Source organism: Lepidochelys olivacea (genome assembly GCF_965140295.1).
Source record: "Lepidochelys olivacea isolate rLepOli2 genome assembly, chromosome: 6".
In the NCBI taxonomy this organism is placed as follows: Eukaryota; Metazoa; Chordata; order Testudines; family Cheloniidae; genus Lepidochelys; species Lepidochelys olivacea.
The window spans coordinates 44,543,388-44,553,404 of record NC_140416.1 but is presented as its reverse complement, the minus strand read 5'-3'; positions in this window follow the sequence as shown (position 1 = coordinate 44,553,404).

Here is a 10,017-nt window from a genome sequence, read left to right as displayed (position 1 = left end):
CATTGTCTGCAAGAGGAAAGGGTCCATTTCATGTTTGCTTCTGAACTAGCAAGAAAAGTCTGACCTCATTCAGGGAGCATGCAGCTATTTTCCCTCTGATGCTGGTCTTATGTCTGCAAACTGGGCAAGTGCCCCGCATTAGATCATTTTTTTCTAGTAGACAGGATGAGAGTGCCTCCCAGTGGGAAATACTCCAGTAGGGAGCTAGGTAAAAGTAGTCCATGTTGACTGGATTATGTGCCATCCAGGACAGTGCTGGTCATGTCTTTACAGAGGCCACAGTGACAGAGAAAGATTCCTTAGTCTTCCTCACCACCACTATATAGGGTTATGTGAACTTCTCAGGCCACATTAGATTGGTTTCAAAACTGGTCTTTTGTGTCATTGATGGGCCAGTTATCCTACCCTTCTACTTCATCTGACACAAGTCAGTGGAGAATCCTGTCCATTTGATGCAGAGGGAACAAAAGTCTAGAGGCCAGTGCATCAACAGATGTGGAAATTAGCCACCTGAATCCTGTATTTGAATACTCACTTAATCACCCAGATATCTGTTTTAGGCACCTGATTGCTACTATGAGATGCCCAAATATAAATGTTGACACCTAAGATAGGTGCCCAAATCTTGAAGATTGATCGCTGAAATTGATCGCTGAAATTTACTCTTAGGAGACAAAGCAAGGGTGCATGTGCTGATGTGCAGTTAGAGCACTGGAATTCTTGAATTGGTTGCCACTAGATAGTTAGACCAAGACTTCATTATAACACCATTTTTCTCTCAAAGGTGATTTAATTACTGATTAACTAGAAATATTGTGTTGTGTTGTAATGTATAAGTGCATATGTTGATTCTGAGTCTCATAGGACCCTCTTGAAAACAAACTTAGCCAAACAAACGAACTTAATAAGGTTTTACTGGATTGTACGCTAATGTTAAATAAACAAAATTACTTGTTACTGCTTATTCTTGCAGTTTTTGGCATCATTAAGCATCATTGTGTATATCCCAGACTCTGATATGATACAACAGGCTGAACGACTAAACTGTGAGACAGATTTGATTAAAAGAAGAGACTTAGAAAAATGTGACTTGGAGATACTTGTTAAAATATGGATCTTGTAATATTCTGCCTTTGTAATATTCTACCTCTGGCCTTAGCAGACTCCTTAGAATTCTTGAATGCCATTAGATATACAACAAATCAGAGTCTGGCTTTCATTAATTCAGGTCAATCAGTTTTCCATTGCTTAGAATAATAAAGAATATTTATTTTATAGTATTTAAGTCTACTTAAATGGTCTACTGAAAGACAGCACTTTGCATTACCAAGCACAAGACTCTGGTTTAATAACCGGTCCCAGTCTAGTCCTGGAGTTAGCCCAGGCTGAGGTCTGGTATGTCCAATTCCCTTTGACAGACTTCGAAGGGATCTTGTTTTCAATTAAATAGCTGTAAGATAGGCATTCAGGGGCTATGTGTTGTAACACATAGGGGATAATGTAAGTATGTTGGGGGCACTAAAAAGAATATGTGGAGAGCTTGGGAGCGTAGGTGAACAGTCAATGTTTTCTTGTGCCTCTCACATGATGAAATCAACATGGCAAAGGTAGGGAAAGTGATTTTATTTTCAAGCATCTAGACTAAGTGCCAGATTCTGATACCATTATTCACACTGAGTACCCTCTTACTCTGAGAATAATCCCAATGAAGTCAACAAGGCTATTTGTGGAGGAAGGTGCTACTTACTGTGATAAAGGGCTAGATTCTGATACCGTAAGAGTATTGCCAGCAATTAAAATGGGATAGCAGGATGGTTCATGCAATGATCTATTAAATCTTTTGTATAGTCAATCGTTCAAATTCAGTGTGAGATAGCACCAGTGCTTAAAGCATTGTAGACCAAAAGGGGCTGCAGACCTGCCAAATAAATCTTCTACAGCTCAAGCCAGGTAGTTGAAGTGTGTACATGTGAAAACACCCTTGATTGACTACTTTCCCCATTGCCCCACCTCCTGGGTTATAAGCAGGCAGAGCTCTCCTCCCTCCCCTCAGGAGCCCACACCAGTCTCACAGAAGGAGAAGAGGGAGCAGAAAGAGTCCAGGCTCTGTCATCACCTGTGGGCAATGGGACTTCTTCTCTGCTCCTCCCTTCTTTATCCCGGCCCTAGGAAAGGGGAACAGAGGGAACCCTATTGCGTCCCCCCTGGGCCTGGGAGAGAGGGCTGAAGAACAGCAGAAACAGGAGGAGGAGCAGAAGTGAAGCTAAGCGGGGGCAGAACTGATCAGGGCTGGGCTAGCAGATGTGATGTTGCTTTCATTTCTGTAGAAAAATGATAGACACATTAAGCTCTGGTTAGCATGGGGAGGTACGGCGGAAGCTCCCTACGAATGGGGGGCAGAGAGATAGGAGGGGAGTAAGAGTAGGTTCTGTGACTTGCAGGTGAGCCTCTAGGCTGGAAAGGAGGGTCCTGTGGGTTCCTACCTGCTCCTGGGACCTGATCCCTGTTCCCCAGCCTGATCCTGGGCCTGGGATGGCCTCTCCAGCCCTTCTGGGTCCTGTTCTCATCTACCCCCTCCCCAGGAATGCCTAAGTTTAAATGGGGGAAGAACCCCCCCACAATATTTCCAGTGTGGGGGTGCTCACCCCTTAACCCCTCTCTGTTTCTGCCACTCCTAGTTAGCACTGACAAAAGGTGACTCACTATAGTAATAGTGCTTCTCTGAGATGCTTGCCCAGATAGATACAAGCTATGGATAAAGCTGGCAGCACTGAGGGGGTATTATTCCAAGAGTGGGAATATGCAGAGATCACCCTGAAGAAGAAAGAGAGATTATTTACCAATAACTGCAGATCTTCAAGTGGGTTGCCTCTAAATATTTACACTCTTTGGATAAGGCACCAAGAGGCAGATCCTCAGCACATGTAAATTGTCATAGCTGCATTGGTTTCTGTGACATTTTACAGTAGTTGAGGATCTGCCTCACCAATAGGAACTTCTTAGAGGAGATGCAAAGGTTACTACCTTCTCATGGGAGCTTGGTGAGCTCAGTTCTGGAGTACAACTCTCTTCCATCATAAAACCATCATTTAGATTTGCACTGGAGTTTGAACTTTCTTCTTATTCTTGGAGACGGTCCCTTCAGGTCATGGCAGATTGGTGGGGCATCTTGCACTTTAGCTCTCTGCATTGTTTTGGTTTGGTGAATAACAGTGGATTTCATTCTCCAAGCAAGTCAAATATTCTGACAGAATCTCCCAATACTAAACTCAGGCAAAAAATGAAGGAAAAAATACAAAAAAGGATTATAACCAGAAAAGTACAATAAATGGCAGTGTCTGATGAATGAAGAGACCTGCTAGTAGTGTAAAGAGTTAATCCTTCAAAGGAAATAGTGCTAAAATTATTATGATTTCAGAGTCAATAGATTGCTAAGAATACATTCTATTCAAAACACAGCAATTTCTTTTAATGTACATGTCTCATGGAAAATATAGCAGGAATGTGAAGGAAGAAGTTTTCAGGAATTCATTGCCTTATGTCATAGCTGATATGAAAATACAGCTTGATGGGTTACAGCCAGGAAAATTAATGAATGCCCTGCTACTGTAGTTTGACGTCCCTGTTTCCTGCTCTCTTAACCTCCCTACCTTGCAGCTATCACAGTCTTGTAACAGGACACTTTACCCAGGCCCTGAGGCAGACATGTAGACAAATGAACTCCGAGATAGCCCTGAAAGTCTATAAAATCTCTCATGAAATGTTGACTTGCAAAATATGGAGATCAAAGCTAAAGTGTCCAAAGTTAAATGACTAAATTTCTTTATATGGTGGATTACCTGTAGCTGCTAATGATTTTGTTTTCTAACTATGGCATTTATTTTGTTTGGTCTCAAATTAAAATACTGAATGCTAACCATGCACACACAGTTACTCAGCATTAATTAAGTTTTGATTTATATGTTTGTTTTATTTCCATTAGCCCCTGCCCCCTCCAGCATATCCGGTTTTATTTTGAAATGACAGGTCAGATTCTGCCTTTGATTAGGTGAGTATCAATCCAAAGTAATTACATTGCCTTATTATTTGCATTACAGTAGCACCCAGAGGCCCTGTTGTGCTAGGTGCTATACAGACCCGTAGTAAAATACAGTTGCTGCTCTGAAGAGCTTGTAATTAAAGTAGGCAAAAGGTGGAGAGAAAGGAAGTATTATCCTCGTTTTACAGTGAAGTTAATGACTCAAAGACTCTGTGGCAGAACTATGGATTTAACTTAGAGCTCCTCAGTCCAGTGTCTTAATAACAAGAGCAATCCTCCTCTCCAAAATCTGATCGTTAAATATAGGTACTTATAGTCCCCTAATCACAGTAGTGGTTATCCATTGGATTACTCTGGATTTATGCTGATCTAACTAGAGTAGAATTTGGCATGGTAATGTTTGGGTTAGTCTTTGTGCCCTTGCTAAATCATTGCTATGTGTGTATTTTGTAAAATGCAAAGGACATTTCTTGTGGGTTTCAGTCATTCAAAGACACCAGGAGACTGTCTAATCTTTATACCGCCTTCCCATGAGGGATGATTAGTCTTTGACCCTGGTGCTGCACACAGATAGCACCAGCAAATTAAAAATGTAACCCTGTTATATTTACCCCAAGGGTATTAAAATGTTTATTTTCTGGATTCTGTTTATGTGAATAACATTTTGAAATTGTGAAACCTCAGGGATGTTTTACACTTAATTAAAAACTGGATTTTACTGTGGACATTGAAGGATTTTACAAGGTCATAAAACAATGTACATGTGGAGGAAACAATATTTGAATAAATTTGCTACAGAGAATGTGGTTAATTATGAATTTATACCATGTTTCATTGCTGTGGTAACTAAAATGCAGTAGGCCAGATCCTGAAGTTGTTACTAAGGGTATGATATGGAGTAGTGCAGAGTGTTATTTGTATTCCATTAGTGGCTGGAGGACTCCACAAACACATAGTAAGAGACTGTCCTTGCTTCAAAGAAGAACTTACAATCAAAATTGACAAGACAGGCATAGGAAGTACTGTATTATTATCCCCATTTGACAGATAGGGAATGGCTGTAGATCCACAGAGACATTAAGTGATTTACCCAAGATCACACAGAAAGACTGTGACAGACCCAGAAACTGAAACTTCATCTCCAGTGTCTCAACCATGTGCCATTCTTCTTCACTAATAGATGAGGGAACTGTACACATGCCTGGAGTCAGGCAAATGATTGGGATATCTTATAATACTGAGTGTAAGGCTCATGGCAGAAAAGTGAAGAAAAAGATACAAAAATACTTGTTCTGGAAGTTTGGAGTTTAACACTGCTTTATTTCTTAGAATCCGGAATCCTAACCCAACAACCAAAACAGAGAAAGACAAAGCAGGCTGCTTCCTAAAATAGAAACACAACTCAATCCACCTTGCTCCAAGACGGCTCTTTGCAGACTGCCCAACAGGACCCTGATCACAAACCAACCCTGGTCTACACTGGGGGCGCGGGGGATCGATCTAAGTTACGCAACTTCAGCTACGTGAATAACGTAGCTGAAGTTGACGTACTTAGATCGACTTATTGTGGTGTCTCCACCGCGGTGAGTCGACTGCTGCCGCTCCCCCGTTGACTCTGCCTGTGCCTCTTGTGACGCTGGAGTACGGGAGTCGACGGGAGAGCATTCGCAAAAAGAAAAGGAGTACTTGTGGCACCTTAGAGACTAACCAATTTATTAGAGCATAAGCTCTAAGGTACCACAAGTACTCCTTTTCTTTTTGCGAATACAGACTAACACGGGTGTTACTCTGAAACCTGTCATTTTGGGATCTTGTAACTTTCTAGTTATTATTGCTTATCATCCCTGTTACTAGTCTTTCGTGAGCTACAGCTACAGCTCACTTCATGCATCCGATGAAGTGAGCTGTAGCTCACGAAAGCTTATGCTCAAATAAATTGGTTAGTCTCTAAGGTGCCACAAGTACTCAAGATCCCAAAATGATTTTCAGTAGTAATAATGAGCCAAATCCTGCAGCCCTTATTAAGAGCCTGAACATAGGAGATGCTGAACACCCAAGTCTCCCAATGTGCAAAGTGGTTTTAACACATGAATCATAGAACTGGAAGGGACCTCAAGACATCATCTAGTCCAGTCCTCTGCACTTGTGGCAGGACTAATTATCTAGCCATTCCTGACAGGTGTTTATCTAACCTGCTCTTAAAGTGTTGATGATTTTTGTTACTGATTTATAGGGTGTCACATTGTTCTCAATGTTCCCTTCCCAAAAGAATCATTATAGAATATTAACCTTAAGCCTATCTACACTAGCAAAACTACTTACCATATTGTGTTGATGGCCAATGAAGTCAATAGAGTTACTCCAGATTTAAGCTAATAGCAATGAGATGAGAATCTACTCTCTGATCATCATCTTTCTGCTTCTGAGAATCCCTACCCCATGACATATATGATTTTCCTCTCCTGCAGACTAGAGCATGCCAGCAGAATAGGAACCAACAAGAGGATAGCTGAGCCTGTGGTTAAGGCATGAGACTTAGGAGACTGGGGGTCAACTCCTGATTCTGCTACAGTCTCTTAGTCTCTCAGTGCCTCAGTTTCCCATTTGTAAAATGGAAACTCTAACGCTCCATTTTTGGGGTCATCTTCTATGTAGACTGTAAACTCTTCAGCACAGGGACTGTGTGGCGCCTGTATATTTGGGCTTTTAGAACTACTGAAACCTTTACTGAACCAAAAGGGAAAAAGGCATGTTTTTATTTACTAACATACTGAATGTCCACTTAGCCAGGTTAGTGAGAAACAGTAAGTGCACACAGCTGCAAGCCATGTTTAATTGGAAATATGAGAAGATCACTTTGGTTCTTCTTTAAAGTGAGGAACATGAATCCAGAAATGCAAACTTTCAGGCAGGCTCTTGCCATATAAATGAACAAAGAAGTTGGCAGTACACCTGTCTTTTCAAAACACAAAACATCACACATACAAAAATAAAATACATTACACTTTTGCCATTCTCTACAGTCAAGCGTTCTTTCAAAGTGAAAATCCATCACTTTGAAGAATTACAGGAAAAATTCCTCAGAAACCAGTGCTCCAGAGATGCAAGCAGTAGGCAAAATACTGCTGCTCAGAAAAATAAATAAGAAGGACCTTTGGAGCAGTCTTGTTGTATTGCAATTTTACTTTATCAGGGACTAGACTATATTAGAAACTGTTTTTATTTTTTCCTTCAAATATTTTGAGAGATTTATTTTCTACAAACAAAAACACATCAGAGGAAATGTTGTTATTGAATAATATATGACTATGTATCTCTTTCTTTATGAAGATGGCTTCTCATTCACAGTTCAGGCAGGACAAAAAACACTCAGCTTAGTGTCTCAGCCTCTTGGTCTTGCCTGAACTACACCTGAGACACCATTTGAACATGATGAATCAAATATGAAATATGAAGTTACAGAAATGTCAGCTTCCACCAGTGACTGTATGGGTATGACTACAATGCACCAAAACAGCCACAGCTACCCCACCTCAATGGACTTGGGTACTATGGGGCAATAATATTGCAGTCTGGAAACTCTGGGTCTAGCTCCCCTCAAGTGGGGAGAATCCCACACCCCAGGCTCTACTCCCCTTTGCTGGGTTCTGCTTGTTCAGATAGCTTTGGAAATCTATTATCTGTGTATATAGTTGAATTCTATTCAGTCTGTTTTCAGTCTAAGTCTTTTGCAGAGCCCTTAGATGTAGTCCACAGACCACAGGTTGAGAACCATTGTACGAAAATACCTACAGCTGTTCCATGTTAGATGGCTCAGGCTCGGCCTCAGGGTGTTTGACTTTGGACTAGAGCAGGGATCAGCAACCTTTGGCACGTGGCCCGTCAGGGAAATTCGCTGGCAGGCTGGAATGGTTTATTTACTTGCAGCGTCCACAGGTTTGGCCGATCGCAGCTCCCACTGGCCGCAGTTCGCCGTTCCAGGCCAATGGGGGCTGCAGGAAGCAGTGGCCAGCACATCCCTTAGCCCACGCTGCTTCCCACAGCCCCCATTGGCCTGGAACAGCGAACCGCGACCAGTGGGAGCTGCGATCGGCCGAACCTGCGGCGGCTGCAGGTAAACAAACCATCCTGGCCCGCCAGCGGATTTCCCTGACGGGCCACGTGCCAAAGGTTGCTGATCCCTGCTCTAGTCCAAAGTCAAACACCCTGAGGCCGAGCCTGAGCCATCTAACATGGAACAGCTGTAGGTATTTTCGTACAATGGTTCTCAACCTGTGGTCTGTGGACTACATCTAAGGGCTCTGCAAAAGACTTAGACTGAAAACAGACTGAATAGAATTCAACTATATACACAGATAATAGATTTCCAAAGCTATCTGAACAAGCAGAACCCAGCAAAGGGGAGTATGGGATTCCTGAACAAAAAAAAAAGTTGACCCTGCCAGGCTAAAAAGTCAGTATGTGGAAAAGACTAATTAAGTCCTCACAAAGAGAATATCTTATTTTGAGTATTCTGGCCTGAATATAAATCAGCGTAAAGAACTAAAGGAGACTCAGGGAGTGCTCTGGACCACCACCTACCTACAGCATTTTAGGAACTCTTTGATGAACAAAGTCCTACAACTGTAGGGTGACCCTATGTCCCCATTTTATAGGGATAGCCCTGATTTTGGGGTCTTTTTCTCACACAGGCACCTATTACCCCCACCTCCTGTCCCAATTTTTGACACTTGCTGTCTGGTCAGCCTATACAAGCCATGTGAGGTAGGTGATCAGATGGGAAAGTGAGGCATGAAGTTTAAAGTGACGGTTAGTCGGTGATAGAATTGGGTATTGAACCAACAGGTTCAGGCTCCTAGTCTCTCCCCCCCCCCCGGTCCCCCCTTACCAAGTTCCATCGGGGGCTAGCAAAAGCTGTTGCACTGACAGCTCTGGGACCTGGCCGCTGCTGTTTATCGACATAACAGGCCGGGCATGAGCAGGATCGTTGCAAGCTTCCCTCCGGCTGCTTGCCAGCATGGACTTTCTAGGAGCTCGAGGGAAGTTGTCCCAATGCCTGTTTAACACGGGGACGCTCTGTGAGGTATTAACAAAGGGGCTAATGGCGAAGGAGGATTTTCGTGGCTAGGAACTGAACGGAGCCCCCCATGTCACAGGTGGGGACCCCTGCCGGGGTGCTGAGGGCGAGTGCTGACTTTCTTTACGTGCCCTATAGAGAGGAACTCCTGCTGCCCTGCACTCGGGGGGCCCGTGGGGCGGCCCGCAGTAATCTAGGAGCGGAGCCCTGAGGCGGGGCAGGGGGAGGTTTTTCCACTTAGGTAAAGTCTGGCTGCAGCTTCTCCGCGCCGCGCGGGACCCTCCTCCCACCAGCCCCGTCCCGCCGCTTCAGCTGCCCCGAGCCCAGCCCAGCCCAGGCCGCCCCAACCCTTCCTCCCCCGCTGCCCCTCTGCGGTCCCGAATTGAAAGTGCCTCGCGAGCCCGTCGGGTGCAGAAAGCCCCCCTCCCATTGGGCGCTGCGCCCCACGTGAACACCCTGGGGTTGGCTGGCGAGGGCGGGCGGGGGAGGGAGGCGGTTGCTCAGGCAACGCGAGTGAGTAGCAGCACCAGCGAGTGGCGAGCAGCCCCCGAGCCGGGCTCCCGCCGCAGCAGCCCCCATCTCTCCCTTGCCCGTCACCCCCGGGGGCTGCAGCCCCCCGCTGTCCGCGAGGAGCAGAAAGCGGTGCGGGCGGCTTCTCCGGAGGAGCAGGTACCCAGCGGGACAGGTATCGCTCCCCCTGCCGCTGCATGGGGGGAGTCTCCCTGCCTTGGAGAAGGGTGCGAAAGTTTTTTTGGGGAGGGCTGGGGAGAGCCGACGGAGGGAGGCGCGGTGTGTCTCTTGCCAGAAGATGCACAGCCCAGGGGAAATCTGACCCGCCTGTCGCCCTCCTGCGAGACTGGGCAGAGGGGACCTACCCTCCCCGCAAATACGCTTCCTCCAA